The 19533-nt window shown below is 36.4% G+C and overlaps 1 pseudogene; it reads right to left on the bottom strand.

The window, feature by feature from the left end:
* LOC134383330 (tigger transposable element-derived protein 1-like) overlaps positions 1-19067 on the bottom strand; it is a 46201-nt pseudogene extending 27134 nt beyond the window's left edge.
* Positions 19068-19533: the final 466 nt, after the last annotated feature.

Here is a 19533-nt window from a genome sequence, read left to right as displayed (position 1 = left end):
TGGCTTACACAACACTAGGTCTCAATAGAAAACCAATCTATATTCATCCCCATTGAGGATTGAAACTGGGAGGGCCAATTTGTTCCAAATGGGGAAGAAACTCTACAGGCTCCTTGGTCTAGGCTGTGTGGATCCTTGTCATTTAACTCATCGTAGGGATGCCACAGAACCTGACCTGGAATTGTTTTGGAATGAGACGGCAAATACAGATGTTAATGGTGGCGCCCTTTGTAAATTTCCATCAGATGTCACATTTAAATTGAGTTATGTTTTAATAATCATTTGAGTACCATTTCTGTAAACAGAGCCACTGCTTAATTTGCAACACTTTTATTTCTTGTAACATTTATCCAAAATGGGAGGCTATATCTAAGGAGATGATTGGCAGGTTTACTCTGAGGCTTCTTTTCCTTCTCTTAAAAGACCAAGACCCATACACTCTTGACTATGTTATTTAGTAGCCTATGATTTTAATGATTGTCCTAGATCCAATCATTTTGTCATGTATCAAATAAACTCTAGTAAAACTGAACAATTACCCTCTTGGTGTTTGTCTGTAGAGTATTATTTAATTTAAGATAGCTTTAACAATTCCCCTTTCAAAGCATCAGCAGATACTTTGAGAAATAAATTTTTCAAAGTATGTTGTTCTCTTCATCAAACTTTTGTTATTGTGTGTTTTAGATCCATGGGAATACACTTCTTCTAATAAAATTGTGCTTTTTAAAGGGTATTATCACTTGGGGACATCTTTTCTCATTTATTACCTAGGAATCTTAAGAGAAGAAGAAAAAAATATCAGTATCAACTTAAACTGTAGAGTATATACATAAAACCTCAATATTTATATTTAAGACAGGTCCCTTTGGAATTTTTATTGATAAGTAATAGTTAATAATGTAATACACTAGGATGGTAAAGGCAGTTTGGAGCATTGTACTGCTATCACCTAGGTGAAGACTATGCAAAATAGAACTTCAAATATAGAAAGGGCTTATCTAAGTAACTAGGGTGGAAGGAAAACAATAATTGCATAACTTTGAAAAGTTAATTGGAAAAATAGAGACTTTATTGAGGTTGAGAGGACTCACTTTTACTTAAATTGTTATCATATTCCAGATTTCATTCTCTCTTGCCACTCTTAGCATGTTTGCCTCAGTCATCGTCTTTCCTGTATCTTCTGTCTCTTCCTCTGTGCTGACTCCTTCTCCTATAGTCATTTTAAAGCCATTTCGGTTAAAAAAAAAAAAAAAACTTTCTTTGAATATTTTACCTTCTTTCTATTTCATTGTAACTCTTCTTTCATTTGCCTATAAACATGGTGAAAACATTTATCTAACCATTTATGTTTCAATCCTTCGCTAGCTATTTGCAACTGTTTTTGAATCATTATTAATTCTCTTTATATTGTGACATCTGTTTAAAGTGATTTTTGACGTGAACTCTGTTCTGTGTACGTACCCCATCCCCTTCCCACATGAGATGTCTTCTCTTTCTTGGCTTCCTGGATAACACTCTATTTTTTTCCTTACTCAACTTTTTTTTTACTGCTAATGCTTTTTGATCTATTTCTTTGATGCCTTCTCTATTGTCTGACCCTTAAGCATTGGCTTGCTTTCTCTAGCCTTCTCAATTTGTGCTCATGCTGTATGATCTCATCCATTACCAGGGCTGCAGCTCCCGTTAATGTGCTGATGAATCTGAGACCTAAATGGATCAGACAAAGAAAAGTTGGACTACTTTAAGAGGAAAAAGTAGACATTCTGGGTAATAAGAATGAAAGCATAATTTTAGGCAGATTATGAAAGACATTCAATATATTTGATTACAAAGTAGATTTATAGGTTCTAGCTATTAAAGGAAAAAAAAATAACACAAGGTGCTGAACTCAATGAAGTCAGAGGATGTAGAAGATAATGAAATTACTTAAATTAAGATCAAAGAGCTGTAGTATGTTAGAGCCCAAAGATGCTCTCTCTCCTTCTCTGGATGGAGCAGGAGGCTCTTGCCCTACAGTTTACAGGTGGCTTATACTAAATACCAGAAAAGGCCATATTATGCAAGTTTCTTGCTATTGATACAAGGAACGGAGCTTATGGAGCAAGGAGAGAAATTAGCAAATGATAACAATCAGGATTTCTGAGTCAGTTATAAAATATGTTATTACTACATCTTGAAGTGGCAAGATGAGGAGAATAGACAGATAAATAGGAAGGCAAAAAGGTAACGGACTTCATTGCTTATTCACTGGGAGGTTTAAGCTGGGATGTGGACAGCAAAGCCTGAAAGAATTGCTTGAGTCAGAGGTGGGTTTTGTGGGGTAGCTATAGCTTGTCAGGTATGCAGTGCAGCTTAAGGAGACAGTCATGGTTGCATGAAAGGGACCAAACAGAGTATAAAGTTAACCTTCATATTTTAAACATAAAGGAAAAGGTGAACTTCACTGATTAAGTAAATTGCTCACAGTCAAGGCAAGGATTTACTGCCAGACCTAGTGTTAGAATTCAGACTACTGTTTTGTGGGTCATCATACCAGGCAGCCTCTAAAAAAATGAGGAGGGATTAGAGAAATTTAAGAAAGTTCTTTCTGTTTAAAAACTATTTTTATATTGTTTTGCCCAACCAAGTAAATATCAACATTTATTAAACAAAACCCCAGAATTCACAGAGAAAACTGTAAGTTTTCAGGAGTGGCTGACAAATGTTTCATTTTTCCTTCTACTGTTTTGCTCCCCAGAGCCTGTTTGGTATCGTTGGCTGCAGAGACAATTCACACCTTTAAAACTTCTCCAGATTTAAAGTTGAGCCACTCAGAAAATCATTCATCACACATAAATGAACAGCCTGATTGTTATTTCTAAAACAGTGAAAATCTTGGGTAAGAACTAGGACACAGGCTTTCTTTGCTGTGTAGACCTCGCCAGTTTAAGAGGCTACTCGGCCACTGTTTTAGATAACTCATAGCTTATTCTCATACGACAAATCAAATAGATTATTTTCAGTGGATTACTCATTTGCAGACTTTTCTTTCTCATTTGGTTTGATTATTAGCAACTTAAAAACATTTAAAAATATTGCAAATGGCCTGATTAAATTAAAAATGCAATATAGATGACAGGTATATTTTGAATGAGGTTTTGTAATAAAGGAAGTCAGTCTTTGTATTAGAAAAGCCTACTTCATATAAAGCCCGTGCATAAGTTGGCTGCCATTCCTGCTGCTCCATCCTCTCAGCATCGGAAATCACTGCATGCATGGGTGTTATACAGAGACTTGGAGCTTTAAGGGAATAGGCCATGCTGACTCAGTTTTGGCATTTAATGTTTTTCATTTCATTTTGTTCTGCTACCTGAAATTTCTATAATTAGAATATTTGGACTCAAAAAAGAATACTCCAATAAATTGCAAACATTTATGGGAATCTTAAATGGCTTATTGGCATTTACATGTTAGTTTGAATTAAGCTAATCAGATGCTTTACCTTCAAAACTCAGTTGGCCCTTGACAATATAAATTTGTTTGGGGAGAAGAAATGAAATAATTTGACAACATTGTAACACTTGGGTTGTTGTAGACCAGGTCTGGGTGAGCCACATGGTGGGACAGGGAAAGATAACACACACACAGCTTATATTCAAGATTTGCAACTACCCAGAAACAGCAGGCAGCAAATACCAATAGTATCTTAAAGATTAGCTATACGTGACTTAAACAGCTTTTATGGGATGGCCTAGAACATATTTCTGAATTTCAAATTACAGACAAAAAATAATGAACCACTATAATATAATTGGATAATAAACATTAGAATCTCTGGTCAGTATGAATGAAAGGAGAGTTCCCTGGATAATGCTTTATATTATAAAATTGTTTTTAGGATTTCAACACCTGAAAAGAGTTTCTCTCTCTTGAAGAAATTAAAGGTTTCCTTTAATCAGGTAGTAAGAATTTTATAACTCTTTTGTTCTGGCCTCTAATTCAAATTTGAGACATAATCACAGTAACAAACCTGGCCCTTTTGTTGGCTTATATACTACTCCTTTTTATTTAATTGCTTTGATTTTCAATTTCTTTTTAAGAAATCTAATTATAAACTGCCCTAACTCTTTAAAAAAATATGGTAATTGAGAGAAAAAGGAAAAAGAAACAATGTTTTTATAAGTTATGTACTAGGATTTATACATGCATTATCTCAGTTATTCCTCCAACAGCCTTATGATATAGGTGTTATACCATTTTTGTTAGTAATTAAGCTGAGTTCAAACAGATCTGATGTGACACTATTGACTTCAGTCTTCCTTATATCTAGCCAGTTTAATGAATGAACAATATTCTGATAGGTTAGAATTAAGACACGTAGCTTTATTTTTCTTCCATGGTTGCATTAGGAAAATCTCCCTTGGGTCTCCCCATCTGTAGAGGAGATTGTGAAACTTTTAAGTTGCTTTTAGCTTAAGGACACTTTTATTTTCAGGTACCAAGACTACTTCATCCTAATGCAAATCTTCAAATTCCTGTCCAATTCAAAGTTTTTCCTTTACCCCACCTGAGGCCTGTAGCGGGCATCAGAGATCTGAAATGGTAAAGGTTTCTCTAGGCTTTTCCACTCTCCCTCTTGGACAGGGGTAGAAGGAAAAAGCAATGTCTTTCTTACAGTAGGCTCTAGTAATCCCTCTGCCAGTCTTCCTTTTAATGGCAAGCTTCCAAATGCTGGCTGACACAAAGGATTTACTTTCTGGCTGACTTCTTTAAACCTCACTTCCCCTACTGTGAAGCACATTTCCAGCTTCCTCCTTTGGGATGCTCCTTTGGCAGGGAACCATCAATATGTTTTAACTCTACCTTCTGTGGAATCCATTTGGCATGAAGAAGTTCAGATATCTTTGCTCTGCCAAATGATAGTGCAGTCTGATCCCTGCTGCTGTGCCTTCTACTTGTTTTGTTATTCAAGACAGTGTAACCATATTCCTACCTTTAGTATTCTCCATGAGAGAGGCAGGGACCAGTCTCCATGTTTGTATATGTTCTGAGAACACATGTCAGGTTCTCCCAAATAGCCAGCTGGGGTGTGGGATGCTAGTGTCTTCTTTGTACATTGGTAATATCTATGACAATTCTCTTGGTGGCCTTCTCACTTATCTTGTGGGGGGCATACCTCAACGAAGTGATAACTCTATACTCTGATTAACCTCTTTGATGAATCAGGCCTCTTTTATATAGGTTATAAGAGTCAGTTGCTAGACTAATTTTGCTACCTTAATTTAGTTCCTCATAGATGTGTCTAACACATTTCTTTAGAATGTAGGTAGCACCCATCATCTATTTTCCTCAGTCTTGGGGTTTCAGCTAAAATTCAGAGATAATAGGATGAGCCTCATTTAACACCTTATTATATTGTTTTTAGATTTCATAGTCTTTTTACTGTAACATACTGCTTCCCAAAATCCACCTTAGGTGGATCTATTCACATTCTTCACATATCCTTCTTTAATTTAGAAGTTCAATATGTCAGTAAAAGTACATTAATATATAAGGTGAGCAGACCTTATATTGTAAAACTTTTCCACCTTTGTTTTTTATAAACATGAGGTATATATTTTCTGTTGCAATATGATACCGAATTGCAGCTATAGATTGCCAGAATGTTAGTATTTGCCAAACTCAATAATACTTCTATGGAAATAGTTGCAGTTAAGCATTAAAAATTTTACCACCTTATTTTGATTTCTTTCCAACATGGCCACTAGTTGGCCAGTTGAAAGCATTCTGCAAAGAACTGCTAATTGAAAAAAGTTGTAGATCTTATTTTTGGCCTTAGTGCTACATAGCTGTGTCAACTTGACACATATATTAACCTCTTTTCCACACAAGGTTCCTATAATTAAAGATTCTTAGTAAGTAATTGATGGAGTTTGGATGTGTTGTCCCCTCCAAAACTCATGTGGAAATTTGATCCCCAATGTGGTAGTGTTGGAAACTGATTGAGTCATGGAGTTGGATCCCTCATGAATGGATTAATGCTCTCTCTGGGGGAGGGGGGATTAATGAGTGAGTTCTCACTCTATTAGTTCCCGCAGGAGAGCTTGTTGCTTAAAAAGACCCTGGCACCTTCTCTCTCTCTCTCTTGCTTACTCTTGCCATGTGATCTGCTTGTACCCACCGGCTGCCTGCCGCTTTCCTCCATGAGTAGAAGCAGCCTGAGGCCCGTACCAGATGCAGCTGTCCCAGAATCGTAAGCCAAATAAACCTCTTTTCTTTATAAATTTCCCAGTCTCAGGTATTTCTGTTATAGCAACACAAAAATGGAGTAAAACAGTAATATTTATAGCCACAACAGGTTAACCATGCACATAGTGCTTAGATGAACCATTTCTTCTAAATAAAGCCAGAGCCATTGCTGCTGCTGACTAGAAAATAACCCCTGACTGATAATATGTCTGGACAAGACATTATCCAGAATGAGTTGCTTTGATTTCAGTAGAGTGAAGTGCTAATCTAAGCAGTTAGTTCTTCAGAGTTTCTAGAAACTAGAGAGGATTCATAATAACAAAACAAGCACACCTACAGAGCATTTTATTTGTTAAACTGCTGGCATGGGGGTGTGTGTTTGTGTCTATGTGTGTATTCAAAATTAATAAATACATAGTATTCTGGCAAAATGTCCACAAGCAATAAACTAATTTTTATAAAGAAGTGTGTCTCAAAATACCGCTGAACATACAATGGTTTCAGGATAAAAGTCAAACTCCACAGCATGACATGCTAGGACCTCCCTGACCTGGCCTCTCCGTACCTCTTCAGACCTGTCCCCTGCCTGTCCTGACTCAAACTATCCCTTGACCATTCTGAGCTATTTGTTCTTGCTCAGAAACACTGGGATATTTTAAGCCTCCACAGCTTTCACAAGCTGCTTCTCTTGTTCTAGTTATCTCCTGCTGGGTAATATATCATATTAACACTAGTGGTGGTCCTGGAAGTTGATGGAGCTTAGCAAGGTGGCCCTTGCTCAGTGGGGTCACTTGTGCGGATTCAGTCAGATGGTGGCTGGAACTGGAATTCTCTGAGATTTGCTAATTCACATGTCTGGTGCCTGGACTTGAAAGACACAAACAACTGAGATCTAAAGCAGCTGGGGCTCTGTGGATATCTCTCTCTATGTGGTCTCTTGACATGGCCTCTCCAGCCTGCTGGCTTCAGCAGAGTCAGACTTCTTACATGGTGGCTCAGGGCTTCAAAAATGCATGTCTCAATAGAACAAGAAAGTCAGAGGCTATGTCATTCTTTATGGCTGGCCTTGGAAGACATGCAGTGTCACCTCTGCATTCTATTCATTAGAAGTGAGTCAGTAAGGAGAGCCTGTGTTCTAGATGAGGGGAATTAGATTCTACCTTTTAGCAGGTGAAATGTCAAAGAACATATGGACATATATTCAAACCACCACATGTGCATAGTAAATACCTCTTATCTTTCAAAAGCTTGACAATCATCTCTACTATAAAGCCTGTGGACCATGTTCACATTCCACCTTACCCCTTTCCCATTCTCAAATTGACCATTCCCTTAGTTGTACTTTTATTTTTCCTGTATCTAATTCCACAGGCATACCCCAGGGATATTGTGGCTTTAGTTATAGACTACCACAATAAAGTAAATATCACCATAAAGTGAGTCACATGCATTTTTCGGTTTCCCGGTGCATATAAAAGTTATATTTACACAGTACTGTAATCTATGAAGTGTGCAATAGCGTAATGACTGAAAAAAAATGTACATGCCTTAATTAAAATATGCTTTATTGCTAAAAAAAATACTAACGATCATCTGAGCCTTCAGCAAGTTGTATCTTTTTGCTGGCGGAGGGTTTGACCTCGATGTCATTGGCTGCTGAATGATCACAGTGGTGGTTGCTGAAGGCTGGGGTGGCTGTGGCAATTTCTTAAAATAATAAGAAATTGTGTGCCACATTGATTGACTCTTCCTATCACAAAAGATTTTTCTCTATTGAGTGATACTATTTGATAGCATATTATCCAGAATAGAACTTCTTTCAGAATTAGATGTAATGCTCTCGAAACCTGCTACTGCTTTATCAACTAACTTTATGTAATATTTTAAATCCTTTGTTGTCATTTAAACAATGCTCATGGCATCTTTACCAGGAGTAGATTCCATCTCAAGAAACTTTCTTTTCTCACTCTAAGAAGCAACTCCTCATCCATTAAAGTTTTATCATCAGATTGCAACAATTCAATCACATCCTTAAGCTCCACATCTAAATCTGGCTCTCTTGCTATCTCCACCACATTTGCGATTACTTCCTTCACTGAAGTCTTGAACCCCTCAAAGTCATCCATGAAGGTTGGAATCAACTTCTCCTAAACTCCTGTGAATGTTGACATTTTGACCTTCTCCTACGAATTACAAATGTTCATAATGGCATCTAGAATAGTGAATCCTTTCCAGAAGGTTTTCAGTTTACTTTGCCCAGGTCAATCAGAGGAATCATTAGCTATGGCCTTATGAAATGTATTTCTTAAATAATAAGACTTGAAAGTCAAAATGACTCCATGACCCACGAGCTGCAGAATGGTTGTGTACTAAACATGAAAATGACATTAGTTTCCTTGTATATCTCCATTAGAGCTCTTGGGTGACCAGGTGCATTGCCAATGAACAGTAATATTTTGAGTGGAATCTTTTTTTCTGAGCAGTAGTTCTCAGCGGTAGACTTAAAATATTCAGTAAACCATGCTATAAACAGCTGTCATCCAGGCTTTGTTACATTTACAGAGCACAGGCAGAGTAGATTTAGCATGATTCTTAAGGGCCCTAAGATTTTCAAAATGGTATATAAGCATTGACTTCCACTTAAAAATCACCAGCTGCTTTAGTCCCTTAAAAGAAAGCCTGTCCTTTGAAGTTTGAAGCCAGGCATTGTCTTCTCTGTAGCTATGAAAGTCCTAAATGGCATCTTTTTCCAATGTAAGGCTGTTCTATCTACATTAGAAATTTATTGTTTAGTGTAGCCACTGTCATCAATGATCTCAGCTAGGTCTTCTGGATCTCTTGCTGCAGCTTCTACAGCAGCACTTGCTGCTTCCTTCTGCGCTTTGAAGTTATGGAGACGGCTTCTTTCCTTAAACCTCACAAACCAACCTCTGCTGGCTTCACATTTTTCTTCTGCAGCTTCCTCACCTCTCGCAGCCTTCATAGAGTTGAGGAGAGTTAGGGCCTGACTGTGGATTAGCCTTTGGCTTAAGGGAATGTTGTGGCTGATTTGTTTTTCTATCCAGACCACTAAAACTTTCTCCATATCAGCAATAAGGCTGTTACACTTTCTCATCATTTGTGTGTTCACTGGAGTAGCATTTTTAATTTCCTTCAAAAACTTTTCCTTTGCAATCACAACTTGGCTAACTGTTTGGTGCAGGAGGCCCAGGGTTTACCTGTCTGGGCTTTTCACATGCCTTCCTCGCTAAGCTTCATCATTTCTCGGTTTTGAATTAAAGTAAGAGATGTGCTTCTCTTCCTTTCGTTTGATCTTCCTTTCCTTTGAACACTTAGAGGCCATTGTAGGGTTACTAATTGGCCTAATTTCAATATTGTTGTGTCTCAGAGAATAGGAAGGCCTGAGGAGAGGGAAGGAGACAGAGGAATGGCCAGTCACTGGAGCAGTTGGAACACACACAACATTTTTGACTAAGTTCGCCATCTTATATGGGCATGGAATGTGTTACCTCAGAACTATTCTAATAACATCAAAGATCACTGATCAAAAATCACCACAACAAATATAACAACAATGAAAAAGTTTGAAATAATGTGAGAATTATGAAAATGTGACACAGAGACGTGAAGTAAGCACATGCTATTTGAAAACTGGCGACAGAAGACTTGTCGATGCAGAGCTGCCACAAACCTTCAATTTGTAATATATATGATATCTGCCAAGCACAATGAAACAAAACACAAAATGAGGTACGCCTGTGTTATCACAGATATCTCTCTTTTGTACCCTTATTAGTTTATGTTTGGCTTACTAGAACGCAAATTTCTTAAGGGTGGGAAATGTTTCCATATTCTCCTTTCTAGCTCTGTTCTATAGCCCAGTGCCGGAGGGGGTACGGGGGGAAGGTCTGCTAATTAAATAACTAATGAATTGAATAGAATATTGAATAATAGAGTATATGAGAAGTTATATGTGCCAGAAAATTTATTTATTACGTAACAGTTTGCTTTTAAAAAAGATCCTGAAGCATTTCTTCCAATGCTAACATTTGGTTTTGGGCATCATGAAAAATTGCAATTTGCTTACTACTTTGCAACAATTGACTGGAAATCCTAAACTTATTTTTTTCTTGCTAGGATTATAGTCATCTAAAGCAGAGTATCACATGTCCAGATTATGTGTTCATGCCCTTAGTTTTAAGGCACTGAAAAAGATTAGAGAATAATGGAGAATACACCCATTTCTTTTTTCTATCGGAACTTCAGTCCACTTTAGTCTTATAGCTCCTACAGTGCTGATTACAAAAGCCATCAAAGGCCCATAAAATCCCAATACAATAATGGAAGAAGGAATTTTTCCAAGATGAATTTAAGAAGTGATGGATTTGCAAAATGTAACAGTTAACTTCCTGGCAATTATGTAATGAACGATAAGCAGAAATTAAGCAATGCATTTCTATTTGCTTTAGATTTATATGTTTGCCTTTTGGGTACATGCTGGCCATTGAAATTGACAGAATTAATCTTTGGCATTTTCATTTCATCTCCTATATTGAAGCTGGTTAAAAAAGATGTAACTCTCACCCAAATTAGTGGAAGTAAGGTTATTTATATTTAATTTTCCCAAGAGCCAGACATTTTATTTCCCATGCACTTCTATATCAATATTAGCACTTTGGATGTTGAGAAATTTAAAAAGTTGAATAGTTTACTGGCATATTTGGCAACTCAAGATCTCTGCCACCCACAATTGCAATTGCATGGGGAATGGTAATTATTCTTTAATTAGTAGAAGAATAGTAGGGGTCACATTTGGCTCAGAGTCATGGGTAGCATTTTCATTAAGTATCACCCTGTGATCATTACTCACTGCGCACTTAGCAAGACAGCTGATGAAGAAGGACGACAGAAACAGGGACAGTGCCATCAGCAGGCAGAACACGTTCAGCCTCAAGAGTGTAATTTGGTTCAACTAGTACTTGGAGACACTTACTGTCACATTATGCCACCCTACAACTAAAAAGAGTGTAGGGGATAAAAACTGTTGTTTAGGGAAAATGTGTGATTGTCTGATGGCACACACTTCAAATTCTGTTCAAATAAAAGCTAAGACAAGTGAGAGATTCCACCATCCTATTGTGCCTTAGAAGAAATTTAGGACATTAAATTTACAATTTCATAATGTTTCCTCAGGCAATACATGCAATAATGTCCTTCACACAAGTAAAGTGATATAAAGTAAGGAATACTACCCCATCATCAGACATAAAGCTTTAATGTAGAGTGAGGTGGAGGTAGTGCTCTTTTACTAATTTTTCTGTGCCTTTAAATCTAGTATGAAAAAAACTTTTACACTTGATTTCTACCATTGCTGTTTTATTTATTTTTTGTTTATCCAATTCAGAAATAGTCATAACTATGAACACTCAGATTTATTTTCACGCTAAATCCTTTGCTTTATTATTTTTGGTGTATTTATTAAGTGAAAAACAAAACCCCAAATCCCAACAACGCAGATATATGTGGTATTTGGTGTTAACACACATGAATGACTTCAGAAGACTTATGCTTTACACAATCTATATCAGCCGAACTCCTCTCATGCTTTCCCAAAACAAAAATACACCCCAATAAAATAGTAAGCAGGCATGGCAAACACACCTCTCAGACCAGTCTCTTAGACCCTGATTCCAGCCAAAGTGCTGCTGCCAGGTCTTTTCTATATAGAAGCTTTCAAGTTGCCACTGGTTATGTTATTTTCTTTGGAACACCTGCTCCTATGAAAACTTTCTTCTTCAAATAGGTATTTGTAGAGAATGAGAGAAATAATGTCTGGATATTTATTATTTTATAATAACCTATGATTAAAATTATGACAAAAAGGCAGAGTTAGAATTCTGTTAGTTCTCTAAGAAGCCTGGGATAAAAACTATTGAAAGAGAATAAAAGAATGGGTACGATCATTTATATGTAATAATACTAATTTTCAGTAATTTTAGACGGTTTTGTAAACTTACTTTTTGGAGAAATTCTTTTAGTTTATGTTTACTACTGGTTTCTGATCTGTATGTTGAGTTAGAGTGATGAGTATTTGTATATGATTCTGGCCAGTGGAGGCTGTCTCTTACTCATTAGATAGAAAAAAAAAGAAGAGGAAACAAGGCAAAAGATTCATTTTAAAAGAGGAGTCATGAGTTGGAAAGTTAACAGATAGCAAACATAGTCTGTGCCTGTCTCTACCTTATCTAGGGGATTGTCCTCCATAGCTTCCTTTTGTTTTTTTTAAACCTACTGATTGTTTTGAATTTGACTTCTGCCTTTCAGATGATCTTAGTGGCTCTGTGTAATCTTTTATTTTCCCATTTTTATTAAATCACGAGATGTTATATAATTCATAAAACAAAATGTAGCTTAAAAATAATTATAAACACCCTGTATCTACCATATAAGCTCAGCGCTGAATCACATCTAGCCCCCTTTCTCAGTAAATTTACAGTTTTAGTGGGAAAGAGCACTAAGCAAGTGACTAGGTATAGTGAAATGTTATAGATATTTTAGAAGACATGTGTAATGTCGAGCATAATAAAAAAACAGTGAGGTCAATTCTGTTTGTTGAGGAGAGGAGGGAAGAGACAAGGACGTCTTCATGGATGAAATTAGAGCTGACTCTTAAACCCATGGGGATTGCCAGGTGGATCGCAGTGTTCAGGACTCTAGGTTGGGGAAACTGCAGTAACAAACAACAGAGGTATGAAAAATCTTGGCATAATTTGAAATCACAAGGGAGATTGTGAGATGCAAGGCAGTAAGAGATCTTCAGCACCTTAGATTTTCACTGTGACCTCATTTCTAAAGTTTGGGTTCCACAAAACTGTAGGTACAACAACCTGATAGAAGGATTGGGTTAATCCAGGAAGAAAAGATTAAAGTCTGGATTAGGGAACATAGAGTCACTATGTAAATCCAAGCACATTTAAAGGAGTACAATTTTCAAGATGTGGGTTCATCGGATGCAGAGGGTAATGGAAGAAGGATACAAGAATCTGCCCTAGGTTTTTAAGTGATTAGGAGGATTATGATTCTACTAGGTAAGATGGAAAATTCAGTAAAATTGCTTCATGACATGAATTTGGATATAATGAAATTCGTGATTGCTTCCAATCCTCCACGCAGCTGCAGTTAGAAAGACTAAGGGGATAGTAAAAAATAGGAGGGAGCAATATGTGGCAGAGAGTTATTGGGAAATGTGTGCTTCATGGTGATTTGAGACGTTCTCAGCCAGTGTATGGTCACCTGTGTTCAGCATATGCTTGACTATCTTTACTTTTGTGCCTATTGCAAATTTACATCATAATTTTTAAATTAACTTGCAACAATGTGACATTGAATTTTAGCTGATACAATTTTTTTGTTTTTTGATTTTTAAAAAAAAAAATTTTATTGTACCATGGTTGACAGTACATATCTGTCAGATACAGAGTTAAATATCAATACCTATGTGCAATATGCGATTCTCAAATAAGGATAATTAGTACATTCAACATTATACAGTGTAATTATTTTTCATTTCTTTTTTTTTTTTTTTTTAATGAATTCCTCCCTTACTGCCTCTCCCCCCCACCCCCTTCCCACCTCTGGTAACCTCAGTTCTGTTCTCTTCTTTTGAAAATTTAATGTATTATTGTGATTGTTGTATCTTTCTTTCCTTTTATTTATTTATTTTTTTATTTAGCTCCCATATATGAATAAGGACATGCAGTATTTTTCTTTCTATGCCTGGCTTAGTTTGCTTAACATGATTTTTTATAAGTTCATTCACGTTTCTGCAAATGGCAGGATTTCATTCCTTTTCATGGCAGAGTAGTATTCCATTGTGTGATAGACATTTTACTTATCCACTCATCCAATGAAAGGCATTTAGGTTGGTTCCAACTCTTGGCTATTGTAAATAGAGCTGAGATAAATATGGGAATTCAGGTATCCCTTCAACATGATGGTTTCCATTCCTGTGAGTATATACCCAGCAGTGGAATTGCTGGATTGCATGGCAGTTCTATCTGTACTTATCTGTAGTTGTTTGAGAAACCTCCATACCGTTTTCCATAATGGCTGCATCAATTTACAGTCCCACTAACAGTGTAGGAGGGTTCCCCTTTTTCCACATCTTCGCTAGCATTTGTTATTCTCTCTTTTTCATAGTAGCCAGTCTAACTGGGGTGAGATGATATTTCAATGTGGTTTTCACTTGCATTTCCCTGATGCTGAGCATTGTTGAGCATTTTCTCATATGTCTATTGTCTATTTGCATATCTTCCATTGAGAAATGCCTATTCAGCTCCTTTGCCATTTTTTAGTCAGGTTAGTTGTTTTTTCACTGTTAAGTTGTTTGAATTCCTTGTATATTTGGGATATTAATCCTTCATTGGATGAATAGTTTCCAATATTTTATCCTACCCTGTAGTTTTTCTTTTTGCTCTGTTAATTATTTCTTTTGCTGCACAGAAGCTTTTGAATTTGATATAATCCCAATTATTTATTTATTTTTTGTTGTTGTTGCCTGTGCCCTGAGGGTCATACTCATAAAGTCTTTGCCCACTCATACTTCCTGAAGTGTTTCTCATATGTTTTCCTTTAGGAATTTTATAGGTCTTATATTTAAGTCTTTAATCCATTTTTTATTTGATTTTGGTGTATGGTGAGAGGTACAGGTCTCATTTCATTCTTCTATATATGGATATCCAGTTTGCTCAGCACCATTTATTGAAGAGGCAGTCTTTTCCCCAATGTATGTCCTTGTTGCATTTGTTGCAGATCAGTTGGCTGTAAATTTGTGGGTTGATTTCTGGTTTCTCTATTCTGTTCCATTGTTCTGAGTGTCTGTTTTTATGCCAATAGCATGCCATTTGATTACATAGCTTTGTAGTATAGTTTGAAGTCAGGAAGTATTATGCCTTCTGCTTTATTTTTTTGCTCAGGATTTCTTTGGCTATTTGGGGTCTTTCGTTGTTCCATATAAATGTTAGGATTATTTTTTTCTCTTCCTGTGAAGAATGTCCTTGGTTTTTTGACGGAGATTGCATTGAATTTGTAGATTACTTTGGGTAGTATAGATATATGCACAATGTTAATTCTTCCAGTCCAAGAGCATGTTAGTTGTTCAGGTTAGTTGTTTTTTTCTGGTAAGTTGTTTGAGATCCTTATATATTTGGGATATTAATGCTTTGTGGGATGCATAGTTTGCAAATATTTTCTCCTACTCTGTAGATTTTATTTTTGCCCTGTTGATTATTTCTTTTGCTCTAGAGAAGCTTTTCATTTTGATAAAATCCCAATTGTTTATTTTTGTTGTTGCCTGTGCTCTTAGGGTCTTTTTATCTTTTTGTGTCTTCTTTAATTTCTTCAAACAGCAATTTGTAGTTCTCATTGTAGAGATCTTTCACTGGTTAAAATTATTCCTAGATATATGTATCTAGGCTTTCTGCTAATTTGTTGTTGGAGTATAAAAATGCTACTGATTTTTGTGTGTTGATTTTGTATCCTGCAATTTTACTGAAATTGTTTATCAACTCTAAGAGGTTTTTTTTGTAGAGTCCTTAGGCTTTTCTATATATAGGATCATGTCATCTGCAAACGGACAATTTCAGTTTGTCTTTTCCAATCTGGATCGCCTTTATTTCTTTGTCTTACCTGATTGCTCTGGCTAGTACTTACATTGCTATGTTAAATAGGAGTGGTGAGAGTGAGCATCCCTGTCTTGTTCCCATTGAGTATGACCTTGGCAGTGGGTTTTTTGTATACAGCTTTTACTGTGTTGAGATATTTTCCTTCTATGCCCAATTTGCTGAGTCTTTATCATGAAGGGATGTTGAATTTTGTTTCTGTATCTATTGAGATAATCATATGGTTTTTGTCTTTGATTTTGTTGATGTGGTATATCACATTTATTGACTTGTGTATGTTGAACCATCCTTGCATCCCAGGATGAATCACACTTGATTGTGGTATGTAATTTTTTTGATATGTTGCTGTATTCTTTTTGCTAGTATTTTAAAAGGATTTTTGCATTTATGTTCATCAAAGATATTGGTGTATAATTTTCTTTCTTTGTTGTATCTTTGTCTGGTTTTGGTACCAGGGTGATGCTGGCCTCATAGAATGAGTTTGGAAAAATGGCTTCTGCTTCAACTTTTTGGAATAGATTGAAGTGAATTGGTATTAATTCCTCTTTAAAGGTTTGATAGAATTCAGAAGTAAAGCCATTCAGTCCTGGGCTTTGCTTTGTTGGGAGACTGCTGATTACTGCTTTACTCTGGTTGCTTGTTATTGGTCTGTTCATGTTTTCTATTTCTTCTTGGTTTAGTCTTGGTAGTTTGTATGTGTCAGAAATTTATACATTTTCTCCAGATTTTTAAATTCATTGGTGTATAGTTGTTTATAATAGTCTGTAAGGATTCTTAGTATTTCTGTGGTATTGGTTGTAATGTCTCCTTTTTCATTTCTAATTTTTGTGATTTGGGTCATTTTTCTTTTTTGTTAGTCTAGCTAATAATTTGTAAATTTTGTATATCTTCTCAAAATACCACTTTTTTTGTTTCATTGATCTTTTGTATCATTTTTGGGGTTTCTATTTCATTTAATTCTGCTCTGATCTTCTTTCCATCTACTACCTTTGGGATTGGATTGTTCTTGTTTTTCTAGTTCTTTGAGGTGTAGCATTAGGTTGTTTATTTGAAATCTTTCTATTTTTTTGATGTGTTTAGTAAATAAATTTCTGTCTTAGTACTGCATTTGCTATATCCCACAAGTTTTTGTATGATGTGTCTTTATTTTCACTAGTGTCAAGAAATTTTTTGATTTCCTGTTTAATTTATTCTTGGACCCACACATTGTTCAGGAGCACGTTGTTTAATTTCCATGTGTTTGTATAGTTTCCAGAGTTTTGTGTGTTACTGATTTATAGTTTTAGTTGATTGTGGTCTGAGAAGATACTTGAAATAATTTTAAGTTTTTAAAACTTATTGAGGCTTAATTTGTGAACTAACAGGTGGTGTCTCCTGGAGAATGCTCCATGAGCTGACGAGAAGAATGTATATTCTGTGATTATTGGATGAAATGTTCTGTAGCTATCTGCCAAGTCCAAATTGTCTAAAGTGTGGTTAAATCTGTTGCCTAAATGATCAGTCTAATGTTGAGAGAAGGGTTTTCATGTCCCCAACTATTACCATATTTGCGTCTATCTCTTTCCTTAGGTCTAATAGTGTTTGCTTTACATATCTGAGTGCTCCAGTGTTGGGTGGATATATTTATGATTGTTATGTCTTCTTGCTAGATAGATCCCTTTATCATTATGTAGTGGCCTTTTTGTCTCTTTTTATAGTTTTTGGTTTAAAGACCATTTTATCTGAGATAAGAATAGCTATTCCTGCTTGTTTTTGATTTCTATTTATGTGGTGTATCTTTTCCATCCCTTCACTCTTAGTCTTTGTGTGTCATTATAGGTATGTTGAGTCTCTTGTAGACAGCATATAGTTGGGTCTAGCTTGTTAATTCAATCAGCCATTCTGTGTCTTTTGAGTGGGAAATTTAATCCATTTACATTTAGGGTTGTTATTGAAAAGTATTGTCTTCTTGCATTTTATCAATTTTCTTTTGGATGTTTTAAATATCTTTTGCTTCTTTCTTTCCCATTTATTGTTTGTATTCAGTGTTTGTTGGCTTTTGGATGTGGTAACATACACTTTCTTTCTCTTTCTTGACTGTATTTTTGTTCTACCAGTGGGTTTTGTTCTTATGTATTCATGGTAGTTTTTTCTTTTAATATTTTGAGTATATCATCCCATTCTCTTCTGGCCTAGAGTTTCTTTTGAGAAGTCCACTGTTAGTCTGATGGGGACTCCATTATTTGTGAATTGACACTGAATTCTTGCTGTTTTTAGAATTCTTTCTTTGTCTTTGAGCTTTGACCACTTAACTATATTGTGTCTCAGAGAGGATCTTTCGGTTGAATCTGTCTGGGGATCTTTGAGCCTCCTGAATCTGAAGGTCTGTGTCTCTCCCTATACATAGAAGGTTTTCCACTATTATTTCATTGAATATGTTCTCAATGCCTTTTCCTTTCTTCTCCCCTTCAGGAATACCCATGATTCTGATGTTTGTGTGCTTCAGGTTGTCTGTTAGCTCTCTTAGATTTTCTTTATTTTTTAAAATTCTTTTTTTTTTCTTTTTGTTGCCATCCTGAATTATCTCAAAGAGACTGTTTTCGAGATCAGATATTCTTTCTTCTGCTTGCTTTAGCCTGCTGCTTAAGATTTCAGTTGTGTTTTTTATTTTGTTGAATGATTCCTTCAGTTCCATGAATGCTGCTACATTCTTAAGGTATTACTCTCTTAGCAAATTTCCTCTTTCATATCTTGGATAGTTGTACTCAGTTTGTTGTCATCTAACTACATCATCTTGTATGTCATTGTATTTCCATGAAACTCCTTTTCATTCATTTCAAGGGATTGCTGATTTACTGGTTCTGTTACTTGAGAATTATTATACTCCTTTGGTGGACTCATGTTTTCTTATTTTTCATATTTCTGGCATCTCTCTGTTGATGTCTGGTCATCTGGTCGAGCTGTTGCTTCTTCTATTACTCTCCTTCCCTGGACTCTGCTGGTGACCCTCCTTGTGTAAATGTAGTCAAGTGGTTGGTGGTCCACCTACAGTGCAGCAGTGGCTTCTGCGGCTGCTGCTCTGGTAGCAGGCCACCCTTGCAGTGGTGGTGGCTGTGGAGGTGGCTTTAGTGGGCTTCCCACTTGACAGTGGTGGCTCCAGCAGCAGTGGGCTGCTCTCATTATGATGGTGGCTTCCTGGTGGCACCAGTGGTGGCAGTGACTGCAGCAGTGGTGGTTACAGTAGCCACCTGCTTGGCTGTGGCATTGACAGTAATGGCCCATGCAGCTATGATGTCTGCAGTGGCATCAGGGTTACCTTGGGGTGGTGGCATCAGTGGCTACAATTGCCTCCCTGGTCTCTGCGGTGTCCTTGGCAGCAGTCAGGTTACCTCGTGGGGGTGGCAGCAGTGCCAGTAGCTTCAATTGCCTCCCTCACATCTGTAGTGTCTCCTGCAGCAGCAGGGTTACCTTGTGAGGGTGGATTGTTTGGATACCACATTTAATATTTTGGTGGGGTTCTACTGCACAGGTGGAAGATCAGGTCAAAAATGTTGAATTAAGTTTTGATATTGAATTTATGGTGCTTATCAGGCATGAAGATGGAACCCATTAATTGGAATATGAACACGTTTCTAAATAGTAACAC

The sequence above is a fragment of the Cynocephalus volans genome, chromosome 1, assembly GCF_027409185.1.
Source record: "Cynocephalus volans isolate mCynVol1 chromosome 1, mCynVol1.pri, whole genome shotgun sequence".
NCBI lineage: Eukaryota > Metazoa > Chordata > Mammalia > Dermoptera > Cynocephalidae > Cynocephalus > Cynocephalus volans.
Note: the sequence above shows the minus strand (reverse complement) of the source record. Positions and strands in the feature narration are given on the sequence as shown.